This window comes from Taeniopygia guttata, chromosome 11 (genome assembly GCF_048771995.1).
Source record: "Taeniopygia guttata chromosome 11, bTaeGut7.mat, whole genome shotgun sequence".
Lineage (NCBI taxonomy): Eukaryota > Metazoa > Chordata > Aves > Passeriformes > Estrildidae > Taeniopygia > Taeniopygia guttata.
This window is the reverse complement of record NC_133036.1, coordinates 17,350,951-17,373,521: the sequence shown is the minus strand read 5'-3', so window position 1 is coordinate 17,373,521 and position 22,571 is coordinate 17,350,951. Positions and strand designations below refer to the sequence as shown.

Here is a 22,571-nt window from a genome sequence, read left to right as displayed (position 1 = left end):
ATATTGCAGAAATCAAACTAAAATACAGCTTCTTACTGTATTCCAAATTGAAATCTACAGACTGGGTGACTCTTAATCTAAAATGTTCTGGTCCAGGAGCTGGACCTGATCATTCAGCATCCTTTCATCTTGGCTGCTGCCCTTTCTTGGAAAAGTTGACAACCACGCAAGTCTGGACAGGGACTGTGGCCACAATTTCATTTGGTATTATGGTGCCCTGCCACCTTAGAAGAGCAGATAAACCTGTGAGCACATATCTCTCTGTGCAGGGGCTCAGCACAGGATCTGCAGTAGCTGTTACTGCAACTGCAATTCAAAGCTGGGGCTCAAACCTTCAGAGCTTCTGAAGGGTGATAATTGCCTAAAAAAAATGGCATTATTTCCTCCAGACCAACTTCTTGACTACTGTTCCATGACCAGCTGTGTTTTCTTGGCAAGTGGCAGATAATTCTTAGAATAGAAGGAATACAGACTACTTAAAATTACTTTGTGCTGTCTGAAGTTGACTCAGGTGTGTATGGGGAGACAGAAATATTGTTGGCTCTCAGGAAAAAAACCCTCAGGTTTTGTAAGAACAAAGCAATGGTAGATCATCCCTTTAATTTGCATCACACTCTTCCTGAAGTTGCTCTTTTCTGCTGCAGCAAGGCTCTGTCTTCTGCCAGTGAATTGTTTTATTTGTCAGGCCAACAAAGAAATGCAGCAAAGCTTCTCAGTCAGGGCTCTCCAAAGTCAATAGTAGCAATCAAACTTGTTTCTGGATTATTTTTTTTAATTAAAATATATTTGCTAGAATTAATCCATACTCAGTAATTCCAGCTGAAAGGGCCATCCATAAATGTATTCATCTGTTCCTTCCAGGTCCTTTAGCAGTTTTCAGAATTGTCTCAGATTATGCAGAGACTTAAAAGGGATAAGTCATAAAAAAAGAAGTATCTCACAGTAGTTTTTGCTTTTGCTTTTAGTTGCATTCATATTTAACTGAGCTGTGCTTGTCTTATTTGGCTCCACTTAGGAGCTAAAATGAGAATTTCACCATGGATCCAGGGAAGATGAAGGCCTCCTCAATTTGTAAACTAGGAATTAACACAGTTTGCTTTAACACTGTAAAATGTTGCAAACAAACAGATCATGAGAAGTACCAGCTCCTCTCATTTGAAGTGTCACATTCACACCTGTGCTGATAGCATCGTCTGGCTGCAGAGAGCTTCTGCAAGGTTGGGCTAAAAATGCAGCGGAGTTCGTGTTCACATGCTGAGAGTGTATCCTGGAAACAGAACCACAGCTTCGGGGGTAATTCCAGAATACACCTTCTATATTCCACCTTCTTTTTCACTTTTTTTTCCTCTAGGGCTTGTTTGGTTGCTTTGGAGTTTTTTGCTTGTTTTGGTGGGGGTTTTTATGTCTGTGTTGTTTCTGATACCAAAACAATGACCATTGGAAGAGTTTCTGGGGATTCCATTGAATTATTTGTGGCATAAACCAAGCAGAAGTGATCTGACCAAAGCTCTGCCTGCAGGCAGGTAGGGAAAAAATATGACACAAATTCTACTGGTTTCCTCAGCAAACAGGATAAGGCTTATTCCACAACACTGAATTTCAGTCTAAGCCATTTCAAATTCAGCTATTTCTGTTAGACATTTGAACATTCCCCAGTAGAACCCCTGCTTAGAACTTTTAAGAATGACCACTGTAACCATAAATGCGTATATATTAGAGAAAAGGGAAGAGTTATTATATACTGGGGTTTTCATTAAGCTTTACCATTAAGTCATTAAGATCCTCAAAAGCAAAATTAATGATGAGGGTTTTTTTCAAATTTGCCAAGAAACACTTCAGCACAACCACTCCCAGAGAGAGAGATTTGTAGTTTCAAATAAAAACATCATTTCCTATTATCCCAACACAACCTCCTAATATTAATTTGAGGTTACCTCTAAACCACAGCAACTTGGCCTCTTCACACAAAATCCTGTTATTTCCAGCAAGACTGCAGATCTTTGGTTAAAACCCCCATAACCCAAAAAGCAGCACTTTTTTTTCAGTGAATATTACACAAAAAAAAAAAAAAAGCTTAAATTTTCAGCATATTGCCAACTCCCTAATGGCAAAGTTGTATAAACCCATATTTAAAGAGCAAAACCACTGTGTCCCCATCTTCAGTCATACAAATTACTGCTTTAAAAGGACCTGCTTGCTGAAAAGGAATATGCAGAAATGTCCCTGCATCTTTCAGTTAATTTAATTTGTTTTCCTATTTTTTTTTTTTTTTGACCTTCAGGTGTCGTCACAGGAGCAAGCACAGAACACTAATTAGGACCCTCCAACCACCCCTAATAAGTCTCAATAAGCAGTCTGCTGTACTGCATGAATCAGCACCTCTGTATGAGGCACTCCTGCAATTCTCAGGCAATGTTCCACCACAGTCTGTGCATTCCTCTGCCAACAAAAAACTCACCAGTACCTTTGCCAAAACTCCATACATACTTACTTTGCTTCTAGTTACTTAAAATGAGATTAATGAGTCCTCACTTTAGCTTATTTTTTACTTATTAAGAGTTTATTCAATTTTAATGTAGCCTAAATCAACAATTATGGGACCTTTGTTGTTGTTTGCTTTTAATGCTTTAGGCACTTTCAGGATTTACTGTTCACATCTGAAAACATTGCAAAGGTGCTCTGGGTAATTTTTCCTCTGGAAATGTACATTTACAATTAAAATTAATTGCAATTATTAAACACCAACACTTTGCCTCAATTATCTGAGCACTCACATTAGAAAAGAGAAACCTTAAAATATTTATTTGCAAGAATTAGAGAACATTACTTTGGGCCTTAGTGAAGCCTAAAATGCCCATTAAATGTCTGAGTGAGCTTTGGAATACTCAAATTCCCATTAAAGCTAAAATATTGACCACAGCACACACATTCCTTTTTCTCAACTCACCTACAAGTCTAAATCAATTCCTCAGCTGTCTGATACTTTGAAGCAAGTGGCTTTTTGAAAATATCAGGGTACAAAGAAGCGATGAGCATCAATCCCTTAAATGAAAGTATTTCCCTCTTTTGCCATGTCTTAGAAACACAAGAATCATTTAGGTTGGAAAGAATCTTTCAGAACACCGAGTCCCACCATTATCTTGATTAATACCACTTTTTTAAAAAAGAAAAATCAAAAAAATATACCAAAGTATCCTCATCATGTGAGGTTCTACGTAGCACACATAATTTGAACACCTCACTGCTTTAAGAAAGAGATTTTTTTAAAAAATCATCAGAGTCCAATTCTGAAATTCTCAATGATTTGCAAAGTATTCTGTATGATATCCAACTTTGACAACTTTGTGCATGCTGTTCATTAGTAAACACATAATTTGGTTCTAACTGTATATTTTCTGAAATGTCCTGGCTAAAAGGTCTTGAAATATTTCCAGTGGCTTTTGCAAAGTGGCCATCCCTGATCTCCAGCCTGGACTGAACCAAGGGACTCTGCTGGAGCTGCCTGGGACACCTGAGTATTTGATAGCAGGGATTTGGATTTGTGTGTGCCATGGGACTTTGCAAATTCCTGCTCTTCAGGACTCAGACAGATCCCAAGGTCACCTGGGACATAAATAATGAGTCCACAAGTTGTATCAAAAGTTTAGATGTTTGCTGTTTATCTTCTGCAGAACCAGAAAAGGCATGGAAATTTCCCTGCCCTCCTACCTCCAAACTTGACTCCAGTCTGCCTGATGCTCTCGCCTCTTTCTGTTTGATTTATATTTACAAACCCAACAGTAGCACTAACTGTAATCTCACTCATATAACAATACACTGCTCCAATGAAGTAGACACAAGTCAATAACTTTCCAACCAATTTCTTAATTTTCTCTGTGTCCATTTCTGCTGTCTCAAATGGAGTAAAGAATAAAACAAACCTACAGAGGCCTCAAGAACAATATGAAAGCAAGAAATATCTCTATTTTTTTATCCTAGTAATACTCTATTTACTGTAATCACCTTGAATTAATTTAGACTTTTCACAGCAAGACATTATTTTCTATTGACCAAACTAAATCAACCAACCAAAATGAGCAGCCTTACTAATTTCACATCTCCTGATGAAGGCAACTTATTTCTCTACTTCAGAAATGCCAAATAAGCAACATTTTTTTCTTACTGAAATAAGTAGATCCATACAAACATTGCTATTCAACAAACAGTACCACCACCAATACTGTGAAATTCTTAAATATTCAGGTTGGGACATTAAAACAGGTTGGTGTAGAATTAATTGACACAAATTGCTACAACTCACCTCAAAAGTATTTGGTCATGATGAGGCAAAAGGCTAAATTGTATGTAAAATTATATTCTTAAATCACCATGAATCAGCCTGGCAGTAAGGCTGTTAACAGTTTAATCCTCTTGGATGACAGAGTTAAGAAACATTATATATTATTAATATGGCTGGCTAATTTCTAATTAGGAACCCATTAGCAGTTCTAACAACAAGAGATTTTGATGGATTTGCAGTCAACTTGGCCAAAAAAAACCCCAACAAAACTAATAAATTACTGAGTGACCTCTTGCATGGGATTCTTCCATCTGTGCATTATCATTTAATGCCAGTCAAACCTGGATGGAAAATAGAGAATATGCGGGTGTGTTCTGACCTAATTTCATCAGTACACAATGGCCTCTTCCCTTCTTCTGTGGACTTCCCTTGGGGGAATCATGGTAATTTGTCTTAAATCAAACTGTTTTTTCTTAATTAATAATTAAAACCCCAAGTTATTTCCTGGCTCACTCATTCTCCTAAGTTTGAAGGTGTACCCTGAGAGAAATGCAATCATTAAATCATATCTACATGGACTATTTGCAAAAGGGAAGAATAATAATTGACATTAGTGGGGTCTGAGCTGAGCTCTGAAGTCAAGACAGTTCCAGTGGCTCTGCATGGGAGCTCCCAGAAAAACATTGAGGGGTGTGAGACTCTGCATTTCATTTGAAAAACAAATGGACAGGAAAAATGGAGAAGCTGCTCAAGGCTCACTGAGATGTCCATCACTCCTCCACAGAGATGGAATATCGAGTTAAACACTATTTAGCTGTTTTTCACTTTCATTGCTTAGGGCTCATAAAAGCCAAATTAGCCTGGGAGAGTTTTGAATAAGCTTTATTGGAGTAGTTCCTTGTGGATGCTGAGAACTGGACAGAGAAGAAAGTCAGATAAACTTTCCAAGATATTCCTCTGGGAAGTTTTGAGAAAGTTCAGAGGAAGAATTAAAACAATCCTGCAGCTGATGTTCTGAACTTTTTGTTACTTGTATGATGTTTTCAAGAGGGGTGTTGTTCCTAATTAGCCATGTGAGGGGTGTTCATTAAAGACCAATCAGGTGCACCTTTATGGTAACTGTCTAGAAAAAGAATGTGCGGTTTCTAGTAAAGATTGTTGCCAGAGCTCACCCCTAGGTCAGGGGTGGCTCCATGTGGTGGAAAAGTCTCTCCTCCAACCCGTGCTTCCAAAGAAAGGCTCAGCAGTCTCTGTTGTTCAGTCTCAAGGTAGTTTATTGCAAGTTATCTAAAAGATTTTCTTCTCTGGCTGCTGAGGTTTGCTCACAGCTCAGGCAGAGGCACACACACACCCTGACATCCTCTCTGACTCCCGACTGCTTCTTCTCTCCCCGCCCAGGGCTGCTGCTGTCTTTTATATGGTACATTACGTGTTACATGTTTATAGTTTTTCCCAATGCCTATTACCTATATTAAATGGTGCTTTTCTACTCTAAACCAATCTGTGAGTGCCAACATCACTAAGAACATGGAGGTAAGGAAGAAGAAAGAGGGAGGACAGGGCAGGCCCAAATCCCTCCGTCTCAAAACTTCTGACCCCCATGTACAAAACCAAAACCCCCCTGTACAGCACTCAAAAATTCTTCCCTCTACTTTGTGACTACTTCTGCTATAATATCTAAACTTTTGTGACTGCTTGTTCTTCCTGCAAGGTTGGTAAATCATTCCATGGTTCAAACCCAAAATCACAGCTGTTTCCAGCTGCCTGCCAGGGTCTCAAATGCTTCTGACCTGGGCCCGGAACATCCAAAAATGTCTGAGGGACATTTTGAGTTCCGACAGCTTGTCTTTTGCCTTCTGAGTCTTTGGAGTCCATGTGCTGCTTTATTCACCCATCCTCAATACAGCAGTGACTGTTCCCATGCCCAGCTCAGCTCACAGCTTCAGCCCAGGTGTAGCTCCTGCTCTGGAGGAGCTTTAGCAGCAGCAGAGCACTGTTTGAAAGGGAAAGAGGTTCAATATTGGAAGGTTCAGCTTGCCCTGCACCAAAGGGACAGCAGAGCATTAAGGAAAGGGAAATGTGGAAACTTAAAAACCAACCAAATGCCTTCTGTGGAATAGCTGGAAGGACTCTGGAATCAATAGGAATAAAGGGATGCTTTATCAAGTCCAGATTTGGCAAAGTTTTACTGCTAGAGCAGACAGTCCCAAGTGTTGAGGGCACGTTTCTGAGGAGTACTGGGAAACTTTTAAACACTGCCCATCAATGAACTGCTGCTTCTTTGTAAATCTGTACATTTCAGATGCTCTGGCTCCTTGGAATGCTGAGGAGCAGTTCCTACCATTTTACTGGGGGCTCAGATGAAATTCTGTTCTGGAGAAGAATGAAGCAGAACAGGAAGAAGTTCCAGAATTTCCTAGAACAGGATGCAACAGACTGAGCAGCATCTTGTGTCCCAAAATTCATAAAGTGCATGTCAAATACACAAACAGGACACAGTGGGAAGAGTAAAGCCAACCTGGCCAAGAACAGCTGTCTACAAAGATTGATCTGGTGCTTTTTGTCTTAAACCTGTGAATATTGACTAGAATCAAATGAAATGAGTGGCAGCACAGCTTTCAGCTGGGTCAGTGTGGTTTGGAAATAATAATTGGATGCCAAGTCACAGAAGGTTATATAAAATTTACCATGATATTCCACTTCTAAAATAAAGCAAAAAGCTCATGCATTATCCTGTACTTGCAAACGATAAACTCTGTGAACCTGTAATCCCAATCAAAGTAGCCAAGGAAAGGTCTCTAATTGCTGTGGTGTTTTTTTTTTAGATTTATTCCACCACCCACCCACTCTGATACATACAAATTCCCATTTCTTTCCCTTCTCTTTCAAAATAGCAAGATCAGGTGGGGTTTTTCACTTGTTTGTTTGTTGTTTCTTTTAAGAATGATGAAATCTGAGTCAGATCATAAAATATTAATAAAATAAATAAAATATATTTTAAAATTTCATACCACAAGCCAAAAAAAACCCAAAACCAGAAAACAAAACCAAACTAAAATGTCCCCGTGTATTACCATTATACTAATATTAATTTATCATATAATCTGACATTCTTCCAGATTTTATTAAGAGCAAGAATAAATTTGGGGGTTATCCACTACCCTGTAATGAAGATTTCAAATCAAGCATACATCATAAATGCTGAAGATGGCTGCAACTTAGCCAGTGAGTTATTCCTAAAATTCTCTGCCACTAAAATGAAATTGGCCCTGTAGCCAGCCCTGTTTCTAGAACATATTGTAACAGATTGTGTTTTATTACTGATTCTTTTAAAGATCTCAGACTGCCAATGGAAAGCCCAAAAGCAGCCATTTATGATTAAGTTTAAAAACCCTGTAGGAGTATGGATTATACACAATTTATAACTTGTATACATTTAGATCTTCCTTGAAAACAAGAAAATGGTAAATGTTTGTAAGAAAGAGGCATTGAAAATGAAGAGCTAAAATAGGATTGTTAATCAAATTTCTGTGTTTCAGTGTCTGGCTCTCTTGAAACATTTCCACAACATTTCACAACTTAGCTTCAATTACAACTGTGGTTGAGTTTTTACTGCAGAACTGCCTGGGTTTCAGTGTTTGGTGTCCACTGGCATTTGAAAATTTGGTCAGTGGCTTGTACCAGCACAAGGAAATTGCAATTAAATCCTTGCGTGCTCTTCTACCAGTTTAACTATTTTTTCTGTGAAGTGGATACCCTCTGCAGTTTAATAAATTATTATTGATATCTAATCAATAGACATCAATAGCCAGCCATGGATAGCAGGTTTTTTTAACTGTCCTAGGCCAGAAAGTCTCTCCTTCCCTTTCTCATGAAATAAAGGTTTCTTCAGCTCCAACTTCAATCAAAACTTGATTTTAAGTTTCATATTGAATTTGTTTGATAAGTTTATTTTAAATTCCAAGCACTGCCTGCCATAGATTCTTAATTATTGCTCAGTGCAGTCAAAATATATATTTTTTTTAATCTCATGAGCAATGGCTGTTTTCTGCCTGATTCTGAACCCACATTTTTTCCAATGACTTGGGCACTTACTTTCTCTTCCCAGATTTCCCTTTAAGCTCTTGCATGGGCAACGTCCCCATATTTTTGTTTTTCTAGTTCAGAGGAGAAGCTGATGCACTTTGGTCCCAAGGAATGGTCCTGTACTGAGGAAATAGTAATAAATTCTGCTTTCCTTCCTTTAATATCTTTGAGTGCTACATCTCCCTACTTTAGAAGCTATTTTAGCTTCAGTCAAGGTATACAAACACACATGGTGTGAGATCATAAGTGACAACTTCCTTTTCCAGTGTCTTTGCTGAGTTACTGTAGGAAAATGCAACATGCTCTTAAACACTGCAGAAAAATAAATTACTAAAAGCCATTCACTTTCAGGCTGTTTTTCTAAATAAGAAAGACCATGTAACTTTTTCTCTTAAACCATTGTGGAGGACCCCAGGTAAAAACAGTAATGGAAGAAAAAAATACATTAAAGTTGGCAAGCTGAGTAGCATGAAGTTTGTTCCTCTAGCAAAATCAATTGCTAGAAAGGCAAAAAAACTGAAAGGAGAGCAGGCTGATGAAAGAAAGGAAAATTAGGATTTCATTGTTAGGCAGTAACATTCTCACTGACAGCTCTTTTCTAAAGATGCTAAAGGCAGGTTAGATCATTTATATTTTGACAATAGTTTTTCCCCTTTCACCTCAGATTACCTAAATTCAAATAGTTCACTCTGATTTACAGATCTATATTGTACTTCAAGTTTAAGTATGAAGGAGGAACCATCTAGAAACCCACTACTGCCACGTACAAGCTGGCTCAGAGGCTCTTCCACTGAAACTGAAGTTACAATATCCAGCCCCACATTCCAGAGGTATTTTGGATATATTCAGTATGGAAACCAGTGGCCCTACAGAATCCTCAGTATCCTGCATGTCACTATAAAAGCTAAATGCTTAGTTAAGGTACATTAATATGTGGGTATGCACAGCTTTTCAAAAGCAAGACATAGAAAATTAGTAATCCATCAAAATTTGAATTTTAACAGAGTTGCAGCATTAAAGATAAAAACAATGTTGTTGCTGATCACCAAGCAATAAGAACAGCATGTAAATATTTGCTTGATTTCAGTTCACCTTAAAAGAACAACAGAATACAAAACAAAAAAATAGCAGATAATGATGCAACTCCCACTTAAAAGCCTTTGCTTCACATTTCTGAGGAATATTTCTCTGCTTCTCAAATGACAGCTTTAAGTAGAGTTTCTACATATTCTTGCATTGTGGCCTTCCAGTACCTGAAGGAACAAGGAAGGTGGAGAGAGACAATTTACAAAGGTCTGGAGTGACATGACAAGGGAGAATGGCTCCCGGTGCCCCAGGGCAGGGCTGGATGGGATGTTGGGAATGAGGAATTGTTCCCTGGCAGGGTGGGCAGGCCCTGGCCCAGGTGCCCAGAGCAGCTGTGGCTGCCCCTGGATCCCTGGCAGTGCCCAAGGCCAGGCTGGACACTGGGGCTGGAGCAGCCTGGGACAGTGGGAGGTGTCCCTGCCATGGCAGGGGTAGAAAAAGATTTTGAGGGTCCCTTCCAACCCAGCTCATTCTGTGATTCTCTGAACACAAAGCAGCATTCTGCTTTCTCTGATGGATGCTAGCTACAAAATGCATTTATGCTCCTAAAGTCACAGGCACGTGAAGGAGGAAAGAAACTGTAGAAAACTCTCCCTACATTCAATTTCCTCAAATTGCAGTTTGTTTGCAAGAGAGGGTTTTGGTTAGTTAGGCTCCAACGTTAGTTTTATTTCACTTGCTGTATGCTGTAGGATTTACCCGGTACAGGGAGAAATCAAGTTTAAACCTTCCTCATGCTGGGGGAGCATAAAAGAAGAGGAAAACACAAAAAATTATCTTAACCTTCACTTCTCTGCATGGGCTTCTTTCTGGTTTTCTGCCCTTTGCATTTTTATGCCCACACATATACATGTCTAAACCTAATACACACATGCAGAGCTTTTATATGCAGATAAACAATCTTTTGTAACATGGCAGCTGAACACACATGAGATGGAAAGATTGCTGCTACCACCACAGGTAGCCATGGCTGGAATAAAGCTAAAAAGCCAGAAACAATGCAGGCAGGGTGCTACAGTTCATGGAGAGGACATTTAGAGCTGTGGCTGAGCACCAAGATCAAACACAAGAGCAGCTCTTCACTTCCAGGGTTTGTTTTGCAGTGAAGCTTTCATCTTCAGCATGTCAGCCATGGTTCACACCAGGGTTCTACACAAATCACTGCCTGGAATAGGAGATGTTTTAGAGACCCTACAACAAGAGCCCCTCTGGCCCACTTAGAGCCTCAGTGGGGCCCTAAAACGTCAGAGCTTTGGGGTCCTGACCCAGTGCAGAGAGCTGGGAGGGTGTGATGGAGCTGTCACAGCCATAGGGGTGCTGTGGGTAGGAAGGCAAGCTGAGGGAAGCCTGGCATGGACCCATCCGTGGTGTCAGGGTAGGACAGTGCTGGACAGCTGCTGTGGAACATCTGGCCAAAGCTGAGAGAACCCTGCTCACCCTGCCTGCAGCACCCCAGCAGGAAGCTCTTCCTAAACTTTTAACTGAAAAGACAGACTAACAGTTCAAAAAATACCAAAAAATCAAGCAGTGCCAGGCTCAGCTCCTGCTGTTCTCCTTCCCCAGCTGCACAGTGTCTCTTGCTGGGAGGTGGGGCAGCACTTGGAGTCCAACAGCCACCACTCCTCACACAGGGACTTCAAGGGGATCCCTGGGCTTCCCCACAAGCCCCCACAGATCTAATCATCCTGACTGACTGGAAGAAGAGAGGAGAAATTACTTTCAGACAAGGTTATCTACTTTTAGGTTTGTCTTTTTCTCCTACTACAGTTTGCAAATTTGCAAAAATATCAGGAAGGATCACTTGGGGCAGGGACCAGAAACTTGTTTCTTTTCATTCACAGGGCTCTTGTCAGCCCTTCATGTCTGAGAAAACAAAGATCTGATAGAATTTGAGTGCTAGAGTATCTATAAAACTTGGGGAAAATATTTTCTATGATTGAAGATTGTGTTTATTCCTTTAACGATACACTTAGTCACAAGGGCTTTTCAAACATGTATGAAATCTAAAACAATAATAAGTATCTAAAAAGATGCCCTAGTTATAAAGGCTGAGCACACACAGCTCTCAAGCTAAATATCCAATCACTTGTTTGGGGTATAAGGAGTTTCAAATAGAATTATTGCTGTTTTTTGTTCTCATTAACACTGAGTGATAGCAGCTCTGTGGCATAAGAGGGAACTTGTGGAAAATATAAAGACAATTCTAGAGATGAATAGAAAAACTGTGATGGGGGTCTGGTATTACACATACATATATGAAATATGCTCATCCAAATGCCACCAATTTTGTGATAATGCCCTTGAAAAGAATAACAAATCATGTTTCTCATTAGTGCTTTGATAATTTTTTTTCTTTAGAGTTTTCCACTTTCTCCTGTGCTTCATTCTTCTGCTCTAACTTGAATGGCTTAACAGGTTCTATATCAAAAGTGCACTTCATTAACTGAATGGAACAGGCACTGGCATTTCACTGTCACCTTGTACCTAAATAAATCCTGAAAATCTTGAGGATTCTGAAGCAGAACAGGCTGACTCTTAAAGAGATGAAGCAGACCAGTGTAAGGGTCCAGCTAAAACAAAACAAATCCAGCCAGGTCCTCTGGAATTGTTTGCAAATATGTTCAGCAGAGATTATGCCTTCCCACCATGGAAACTGCAGCAGCAGCAGCCTTGAGATATCCATGTTTATCACACTTCTCCTGCTTGGATCTGTGGAGACCCAAAGCAGCTACACTTCCAGTTCTTTCCTTATCTCTACAGGTCTCCAAACTTGCCTTTATTGACACAGTTCAGTTGACACAAGACCTCTTTTTTTTGGAAGCTTGGAAATGTGATTTCCATTATCTTTTTACACTGCTCTCTCATTTTCTCTGCATAAAGCCATAAACAGTCCTTTGCCATGCCAAAGGAAAGGAGAATCACACCAACAGGGAACATCAGTCCTCCCTCCCGCTGTTCTCTTGCTCAGTTCTGGGATCAGTCTAATAACAGCAGTTTCACCCTTGAATTTTTCCTAATCATGATGAAACTGCCATTAATGGTACAGAACTACTGCTATCCTGCTCAGCTGGCCGCTGGATCTCTCTAGAGGAAGGAAATATAATTTATAATAATGTAATACTTGTTCCCCTCCAGCCACAGCACATCTCTGAACTTCTACACTGCATTAGCTCACAGCATGTTGTGTACATTCCAAACAATATTCCAGGCTGCTTCTTGATAAACATTTTAGTGTTTACTCCTGACTCAGGATTTAGATTTGGTGGCAAACAGAGCTGAGATAAAGAAGTTCTCTGCTTGGACAGTGCATAAAGTTCAGCCAGCCTGCTTTGACACAGGCGGGATGCAACCAGAGCAAGCATCACCTTAAATCCCTTGTGCTTGTTAAAAATTTATGATTCAGCAAATCCTCCGTGGTGCCTTGTACTCAGTGGCAGCAGGAGGATGCAGGAGAATGCAGTCTCCTGTACACAGCATAAAATTTACACAGAAAACTGAATTATACTGGGTCCAACACAAGGAGCCACCAACTACAACAAAATCCAAGCCTTTAAAGTGGATTTTAATGATCCACTGATCCTATTGACAATTTCTCTGTCTTAAAAAGCTGCAACTGCCTTATTACAAAACCAGATTTCCACCAGATTCTGAACAGCTTAGCAGAATTTCAAGGAAAATACAACCTTTTTGTTACATGCTGGTGTTCAGGTGCTCTGAACATCAAACCTGCATCACTCACTGTTGTTCAAACACAAACATTTGCAGCTTCAGGTACTTTCAGGCTATGTGGATCTCCCTTGTTTAATTGCCTTAGAACACACATCAAACATGATTGAATGAGAAAGATAAGCCTTTCCTTTTTGTGGAAAGATTTGTTCTAAATTCTGTTAAACAGGAGACCAAACCAATATGAAATATTTCCCTTCACATCCTGATCAAGCTATCAACAGCACTGAGCAAACAGATTGTGCTTTATCACCTGTTTTACTGTCTGTTTATGTGCAAGCTCCACTGCTATCGACTGGGCACATTCCTCAAGTCTCTGCAACATCACAGCTCTCAACCATTTGATCTACAGGCATAATTATGATAAAATATGAGAGGGTTGATAGACGTCTCAGAGAGGAAACATGAAGGGAAAAAAGTAGAAAATTATAAAATAAGTTTTTTATCTATATATATTTATACTTAAATCCTAACAAGTAAATAACAATTATACTCCATTTGCTGAAAGTAGAATTGTAATTTGTACACATACACAGTAAGCTCTAACAGAAAATAGAATTTTTATCACTTGAAATTGAAATAGAGACATTTTGTATAGAAGCCTAAAAAGCCCCACTACATACCTTTAATGTATTCAAGCTGAATAATATTAATTGCCATAAAAAGCAATTTTTTTCCACTCTGAACAGTATCAGGTAAATTATTTGCTAAACAGATGAAGAGGTAAATAAAGTCTGTGTTACAGTGTATGGCAAAAGGAAGAGACATTTCTTCATTCATTTTCCCAAAGGAATAAGGCTCACACACAATAATTTAGAGAAGAAAAAATTGCAGGAGACTTTCTTATGAGAGGCTACATCTAAAATCCAGTAAAGAAAATGGGAATTTCTCCACTGAGATCACAGGACTCTAAATCTAACACAATATATAGAAAAACCCCAATGTATTTAACGTTGGTTCTCTGTAAGAGGTATACAGAAAAACCTATTTTAATTATCAGAAGCACTTATGTCTATCTCTGGTAATTACCATGACAGGAATATGCTCTTTGTTTTGGACACACTGGACTGCAACAATATTGAGGCAGAAAGCAGAACAGCCCCTTTTCTGAATTACTACGGGAGTGTTCAGGGTATCAGCTCTAGCATGGGTCTCACAGCTAGCACCTGTGCTTGTCTTAATGACAAAGACAAAAATGCATCAAACAAAATCTGAGCTCAGTAAGGGAGTCAATCAAAAAAAGCTTAGCCTAGGAGGGAAAAAAATGCTAAAGGAATCTGTAATAAAATAGAGCATTTTTATTTGTTTCTGGGATTCCACACAATATTGTTTTACTGCCTCACTACTAATAATGAATTCCAATACAGAGTTTATTTGGAAAAGTGCATGTAACCCTCCTGCCTTGTTATGAAAAGAACTTATTCCTGAATTAAAGGAATGGGAATGGGATCCTCTGCACAGAAACTACTTTATCTGAAGGTGTACAATTCCTCTGCAATTTTTTCCTTCTGATATCAGGTTCATGTTTATCACTTGTCTCAAGCAAAAGGACCATGTAGTTTTCATAGTTCACTTTTAAACTTTCATTAAGATATGAACAATATTAAATAGATTTGATCCCACTCATCAAAAGTACAATTGGATTCTTATATTATGATGTTAGTAAAGAGAATCTTTGGGGTCCAAAGTGCAATTGATCTATGGGCAGCACCATAAAAGAAACACTTCTGCCCTTCATTCTTTAAAAAGAAGACATTTGCCCAAGCAAAAATCTTGTAACAAACTTAATTTTGAGCACATGCACTGCATAAAATATAAATAAATGTAGAAGCAGGTAAAAGAAGGAAGGTCACTTCAAACATCTGGTGTTCTGCCTCTAATGTTCTGTGGTATTGAGTTCTAGCTGTTATGAACAGCAACATAAATTAAGAAAGAGTTGTGAAAATTGCAGCCAGTTAGAGGAGAAATGACATTTATTTCATGGAACCTCCACCTTCTAAAGATACTGATCTCTGTAACCTAATTAGATTAATCAACACATTTTATATTTTTAATTATGTATATGTTTAATTTTGTATTATGTATAGGTGCACACACTCACACATATCTGTGATTGACAAACATATATCGGTATATATCTGTGTATATATTTATATATATTATATTATATATTTATATTTATGTAAATATATATATTTACATAAATATGTAATATAAATAAATATTAATGTTTATATGTTTATATTAATATATATGAGTATATGTATATGAAAAGAAGCTTAATACTCTTAAATTATGCACTATTCAAGCTATTAAAGTTAAAAGTGTGCTCGCTTAAACAACATCACTTTCTGCTAGTTTTTACATATTGTTTACACAGGGGGAATCACTTTCTTTAGGTAAACATTTCCTGATTTCTCCATATCTTATGGGACAGCATCAGGCTTTGCAATAGAGTGAGGTTTGGTTCCCCACACAAATGTTTCCTTGTGTAGAACAGCAAGGATAAGGATGGGCTCCTCTGAAGGCACTTCCAATCTTCCAGCTTGTTCCATTGCACAAGGAGTGCTGAAAATAAAAGGAGTTCCCTTCCCCCAAAGGCACAGAGCACTACAGTTAAATTTGTTAGATAACTCACCAGTGCCTGACCCCTTCTCAGACTAACACATGAAATGAGGAGTAGCCCACAGAGCATCAGCTCTGGAGCTTGCCCTGTGTCTCAGGAGGATGAAGGCACTCCAGGGCTTCAGCTGCCCATCAGTCACATCAATCACTGCAGAGCAGGGCTCCCTCCTGGGACCCCAGCACTGATCACCAGCCTGCTCCTGACTCCTCCAACGTGAAATGTTACAGTGCACTGCTTGTCTTGGGAATAAGAATCATGAAATGACTTACTGGATAATTATGGCTTGAGAAGAAATGTGTTAAAAGCACAAGCTGTTTAAAGACAAAACCCCTACTTGAATTCACAGATAACTTATTTACTGTAAATGTTTGTGCTCTAATCAGTAAGTACTTTAGAAATCAATGTGGGCACACTGAAATGTTTTATTCGAGAGATAGAATTATCTTGGGACACCTCAGGACTGGGGAATAAATCTTATAAACTAAGAACTATCATAAATATTTGCACATTTCAAGAAACTTCCTGCCACAACCAGCAAGTGTGGGGTTGTGTAAACACCTGTGCTGCTTCCTTCCATACCCTCCTGCCATCAGCAGCACATCTGTGCAGTTATGCTGATTATTGTTTTACCAGTTCCTTTGTTTTTGCCCAAACACATCCCATAGGAAACTACAATTGAAAACAAAAAAATTCTGCCAGGGATCCAGGGGCAACCACAGCTGCTCTGGGCACCTGGGCCAGGGCCTGCCCACCCTGCCAGGGAACAATTCCTCATTCCCAACATCCCATCTAACCCTACTCATTGCCAGTTTGAATCCATCAAAGATGGAAGAAAAAGAAATATTGTATAGGTAGGAGGGTAACACTTTTATTTACTGCTTTTAACATATCCAGTAATGCATAATGAACTTATTCATTTCAGGATATCCAAATACATGACACTAAAACTTGTGAGTCATTTGTTTGCGATAAAGCTTTTCATGAGAAAATTTCACTGCATTCTTAGGGACATTATTCAAGGCCAAAGTATTTTTTTCTGTGAATTTCAGATACTGTTCTTGTGGCTTTCTAAAACACAAAGTCTTCCTTCAGTATGAGACTTTAGAAAACAATCAGTCCAAAAGTGTGTCAAAAATTTAAAAAAATAATTTAAATTAAGTGCATTTGTGGAAAACCAGTTGTATTTCCAAAGAACACTGGCAGCACTCCTTCTGCACCTCCCCTCCACAGAAAATTTGCCCATGAATAAGAAAATATTCAGCTTTTGATTTCATGACCAGCAATCACATTTTTAAATCCATTTGTTGAAGTGTCTCCATCATAAAATACATATCTGAATTCCAATGCAGCACCAAGTTTCACAGCTTAATAGAAATTATTGTTAAAGTTCTCATTTTGCCAATTTACTGGGGGGACTCAAAAGAGATTCACACTTTTAAAATTGTGATAGTGACAGACCATAAAAGGGGGGGGGGGGGGATGATTTTACTCATTGGGTTAAATATTGCTTGTATGCCTGCAATCCCTGCTGCACAAAGCACCATGAGATCTTTTTGATAAATGTCTGCATATTTTGTAAACACAGCAAATATCCAGCATACAACAATAAAATACATACCTGGAGAGGAACCCAGCAGGACTCCAATTTTCAGAGCTGTCCTGCAATTAAACTTTTAGCTTTGCATCAATAATGGCACTGAATATTGAGCTAGATTGCCATGCAATAATTAGCTTTAAAACAGGACTAATGTTTCGGAATGCCTTCTGGGCTGTAGGCTGTGAAATCCTGGGTGATGTTATTTAGGACATGCACACAGCACATTTGGCAGCTCCTCCCTCCCAGTGAGGGATGGCCATGAAACCATTATTGTCAGGATGATTGCTGCTAACTCTCTCCTCGATTAGTGCAATGGGCTGTTCAGCTGTGCTGCAGTGGCCGGGATCCTGGCAGTGAATGATGACCAGTACAGATGTTTTATGCAGCTGTCTTAATGAACAGCCAAGACAGGGAGATAATAACTTTTAAGAAGGGTGCCAAATAACAATTTGTTTATTCACTGCTATACATTTCTGTTGCTTTTGCTTATGATGGGACACCTTTTACATTTCTGAGCCATGCATTGCAGAAACAAACATTGGAGGTAGAGTGAAAGATGTAGAGCAATAGCAGAGATAAAGTGAAATAAGACACCAGCTTTAACACTGCCAGAGAACAAAGGGCTGACGTGTTGAGTAGGCAGGTTGCAGAGAAAAGTCCCTGTCCAAGATAATTACATTTTGCACATCAGCTTTGGGCTGGATAAAATAGTCCTGGGTTTGCTTGTGTATCATGACTCCAAGATTTGAAACAAGTAAAAGGATGAAGGAAATCAGCAGTCCTGTCATTTTCTTCCCTGACACTAATGCAAGGGAAACAGAGAACACGTTTATATGGTGTGACTGACATAAGACTTCAGCTTTAAGGGAGCATAACCATTTATCCTTGTTTACAGCAAAAGAGAAGGATAAGGGACTGCTCTGTGATAGCAGAGGCAGGGCTTTCATTATCAAACACTTACCAAGCTTACCCAGACACTGAAGCATGTGTATTTTAGAAACAAACAAAAAAAACAAGACTGGGAAAAATATTTCAAGAAAGTGAGAAAAGAGATCCCCAATCCCTCGTCTCCAAAGGCACCACAGTGCAACAGTGACTCTGGCTATGCCACACACACTCCAAAGGCACACAAGTTATTTAAGAAGCAGGGTTTGAATCTGTGGTTTCACCCTTTGCATTCTGAAGAGATTCCAAGAGAAATTCATCTGCTTCTTGATGCTTCTGTGAAAGTCAAGAAATGAACTCTTTCTGATGAATAAAGCTCCTCTTAGAGAGCACCAATCCAAATTCAATTTCAGGCAGTCGCGACAATTTCCTTCCCAGAAAGATCTTGTTTTGCATTTCCAGTTTTGTTCTGAGCCTTTTTTGTACCAGGCTTGGTTTTTAACAGCTGCTGAGTTTCACTGCAGCAGTACCTCTATTGATTAGGACAGGAGCACAAATGAATTAGGAATAGAAGAGCTGATTTAAAGTGGGAGGCAGTAACTTTATTAACTTTTATCACAAGCAGAGATATTACACAAAAATGTTTTTGCTTGGTTCAATAAGTTGCTAACAGCGTTCCAAACCAGATAAAGTTACAGCCTAGGCCCTCAGATCATCAGGTCTTCCACTATTATAAAGAAGGAAAGCAAATACAGAATAGCTGTGTTAATCAGAGAGTATTAAAAATACCTTTTTAAATGATTGTACCAAAAAGATGTTGCTCATTCTCTCCTTAATATCCTGTATCACATTGGCAGTAATCTGTTATAGTGCAAGTAGACCTGTTGCTAGCTGAGTTTACAACTTCCCTCTCCCTTGTAGCCTGGCTCTAAACATCCAGCCTGCTGTAAGAGGAGACCTTGGAAATGCAGGTTCCCTGGAAAAATGCATTCCTGGTTGTGTCTGAGCACAGTATCCTGGGAATGCCACAGCTCTCTTTAACCCAGGACAGGGGAGGTGGTGCCTGTCCCACACATGGGCACACAGGAGATGCAGACAGGAGCAGCTCTGCTCTCCTGGACCATCAGCTGGCCAGCAGTGGGCAGGTACCTGTGAAATAAAGTGGGAAAGGACCTCAGCCAGACTCCAGGGTTCATTTCCAGGGATCAGCCTTCTGCCTGCCTGTGTGATCACAGGTCTGACAGATAAGAGGATTAAAACTACCCTGGAACCTGCACACTGGCACTGGGAGGGGTTCAAACCCTGCCACACTGTTCAAGCACACACAGAACGGTCCCAGCTGACTCCAAGGATACACAGCATAAGTTTTTAAACACCACAGAGTTTTTAACCACGTTAACAATTGCTCTCTGACATTTTACCTTGCAATTTAAAATATATATATATACATATTCCTTCCACCTCTACAGTTCAAACAGAACCAGTGAACTCTGCTTGTAGCAGAAAGCAGATTTTCTGCAGCAAGAAACCACTGCTGTGGTATCAGTTATTTATATTTGCATGACAAACAGTTGCTGGCTCCTTGCCTAACGCGTTGGTGTTGGAACATTTGGTCCAAACAGTGCGTCTGCCAGCTCAGGACTGTGCTGGATCTGTCACCAGGCGTTGGATAAATGTGTCACCCTTGACAGCCTGCATGTGGATGGTTTGAACCACGCTGAGGGTGAGCGACTGACCACAAGGCAGCCTGTCCTAGGCTTGCACACCCTTCCCACGCACACAGAAATAGTCAGGGCAGCTCTAGACCCATTTCTATTTCCTGACTGTGGGTGCTGTACTGTTGCCCACCACTCTAACTACTATTTCAATTCCATGCAAGCAACACAAGTGGGCCAAAGCAGCCTTTACAGCCAAAAAAATACCAAACAAAATAAATGGAATGAAAGCCCAAGCCTGAACTCCTATGTCAGCAACTCAAAATCTGTTGCATAAATTAGGATATTAAATACCACAAGCAAGTTCTCCAATCTCCTTCCCCTGAGATTCTGCTACTACAGGGCACCTATTCCCCAAGTCAATGGATGCAAAGTGAGCAGCTCAGGCAATGAAATCCTGCAATCAAAAAGAGCCACCAGGGCCTTTACCACTCACTCTTGTGAGTATCTTCACTGTATGATGCCAGATGTACTAAAATCCACTCGTTTAGCCCGTGCTGGAATCACAGGGATAATTCTGAGGCTCTTCTGAGGAGGCTGTTCTGTGTTTCACTGAGGCTCAGACCTTCCTCCCTCTGAGCTCAGTAGGGGTTGGCTTTCAAAGAGAAAACTGCTGAGCCCAAAGGTACCCACAATACAGGCACCACCAGAAGAACACTAGTGGTATTCCAGTGATTCGATGGAAAACTTATTTTTGGTGCCTCACTGGAATGCAGAAAATCATTCTTTACAAAGCAAATAGAATGAATTGTAATAATTGAAAACAGCATGAGCTCTGACTGTTAATTTGGCGAAAGGGATCTTGAAATCTGAACAGTTACCATCTGAAGTAATGACAAAGAATTTACCAGCAATTTATATAAACCCAACGTAATAGGGATTTAACTGAGTGGCAGATGGAAAGGAAAAGAGTTGTCTCTGCTTTTGCAGAACTGCTTAGCACAAATGAAGCCAGCAGGGTATCTGCTGAGTGACATCACACTTGGATAATAAATAGATCTTCCCTGGCAAAATTATGACCCAAAAATGTAACTCACTTTTTCAAAGTTTAGAAAACATATATAAACAGTATATAACTCTTATTTGTCCTCTTTTCTGGAATACTAAGAAGTGACTTCCAAAAACTTAGATTTGTACCTGCATACGATGTTCTGGAAACTCATCCTGGCAAATTTAAACACTTGGTTCCTCAGCTTTAAAAAAATTACCTAAATTGTTCTTTTTTGTTGTTGTTTCGCTTCCTTTTGGAATGCTGAGAATTTAAGTCACTACAAACAAGCAATTGTCCTTATCAAAACAGAAGACTTGACTTTGCTTGGAGGTTTCGGAAGTTTAATTTCTACTTTCTCTACGCTCATGATCACTGAAGTCATAAACATACTTCACCTCACTGAAGTCAATTATGGCAAAACTACGTGTCTGCATCTGCTTTACCCTAATCCTCAACATAAACGTGCTTAAGCATGGGAATTAACCTGCTGAACCATGTTAATTATATCTAGGGATGAAAAAGACAGTTCAGAGCCTGTCCTGGAGATTGGATCCATATTCCACACAAACATCAGTCCAGCAGGAGGGTTTCTGGGGCCTGAGGTGGGTCCAGGGGGTTGCTGCAGCCCAGGAGCCAGGCTGTGATGCTGCAGGAGACAGTGAGGGCTGGCAGCCACAACAGAGCCTGTGCTGGGGAGCAGCTGAGGACACAGCTCACATCCAGCCCAGATGTGCCAGACGAAAGCTGCTGCCAAGTTCCCTGTGCCTGTTCCTCTTCTCACAGCTCTGTCTCTGGGTGCCATCCTCCCTCAAACAAGCAGGGTGGCTCTAGCCAGTTTCAGGAGGAGTCTCTCCAAACCCAGCTTGCTGCCTGGAACGGGGCAGGGAGCTTTCCAAAGGGCAGCTGTGTGGCTGGGGAGCACACCCGGCCCTGCAGGGGCGAGCAGGGGGTGCAGGACATCACTGGCTGGAGAGCATTGCTTCCAGAAGCACAGGGAGCTGCAGCCTGGCACAGCTGCCTGTGCCTGTGATGCCCTGAGAAGGCTGGCCTAGAGCAGAGCCTGGACAGAGTTAGAGAATAAAGCAGGGATTTGCTAAAAGGCCTCAATGGATCCACCTTGGGCAGCACAAGAGCCCAGCCAGGCCTACACCCAAGATGGACCCAGAACGGTCCCAGAATGGACGACCGGTCACAAGGTCTCTCACTTTGATCAGTTCTGGCCCATCTGCACATTGGAGTGAATTGTCCAATTCCAGCTTCAGCTTATGAAGTCCCACCCTTATTGTTTCACAGATTTCACACAATGAGTGGGTTGGAAGAGACCTTCAAGATCATCGAGTCCAACCCAGCCCCAACACCTCAACTAAACCCTGGCACCCAGTGCCACATCCAGTCTGTTTTTAAACACTTCCAGGGATTTGGTGACTCCACCACCTCCCCAGGCAGGCCATTCCAGAACTTTATCACCCTTTCTGTAAAAAACTTTTCGTAGGATCCAACTTGTATTTCCCCTGGTGCAGCTTGAGACTGTGTCCTCTGGTTCTGTCAGCGCTGCCTGGAGAAAGAGCCCAACCCCACCT

The 22,571-nt window shown here is 40.2% G+C and overlaps 1 long non-coding RNA gene across 1 annotated transcript in view; it reads right to left on the bottom strand.

Moving 5' to 3' along the window:
- LOC140684845 (uncharacterized) overlaps positions 1–20,771 on the bottom strand; it is a 58,351-nt gene extending 37,580 nt beyond the window's left edge. The window contains exon 1 of the long non-coding RNA XR_012057721.1: positions 20,430–20,771. This is a non-coding gene — a long non-coding RNA (uncharacterized lncRNA). The remainder of the gene's footprint in view (positions 1–20,429) is intronic.
- Between the last annotated feature and the right edge of the window lie 1,800 nt (positions 20,772–22,571).